This window comes from Oryx dammah, unplaced genomic scaffold (assembly GCF_014754425.2).
Source record: "Oryx dammah isolate SB20612 unplaced genomic scaffold, SCBI_Odam_1.1 HiC_scaffold_16, whole genome shotgun sequence".
In the NCBI taxonomy this organism is placed as follows: Eukaryota; Metazoa; Chordata; class Mammalia; order Artiodactyla; family Bovidae; genus Oryx; species Oryx dammah.
In genome coordinates this window covers 38,431,441-38,431,769 of record NW_024070200.1, presented here as the reverse complement: position 1 = coordinate 38,431,769, position 329 = coordinate 38,431,441, and positions in this window count along the sequence as shown.

The following is a 329-nucleotide window of genomic DNA, read 5'->3' as shown; positions in this document are numbered from 1 at the left end:
AAGCAGAGACATTACTTTGCCAACTAAGTTCTGTCTAGTCAAGGCTATGGTTTTTCCAGTGGTCATGCATGGATGTGAGAGTTGGACTGTGAAGAAGGCTGAGTGTCGAAGAATTGATGCTTTTGAACTGTGGTGTTGGAGAAGACTCTTGAGAGTCCCTTGGACTGCAAGGAGATCCAACCAGTCCATTCTGAAGGAGATCAGCCCTGGAATTTCTTTGGGAGGAATGATGCTAAAGCTGAAACTCCAGTCCTTTGGCCACCTCATGCGAAGAGTTGACTCATTGGAAAAGACTCTGATGCTGGGAGGGATTGGGGGCAGTAGGAGAA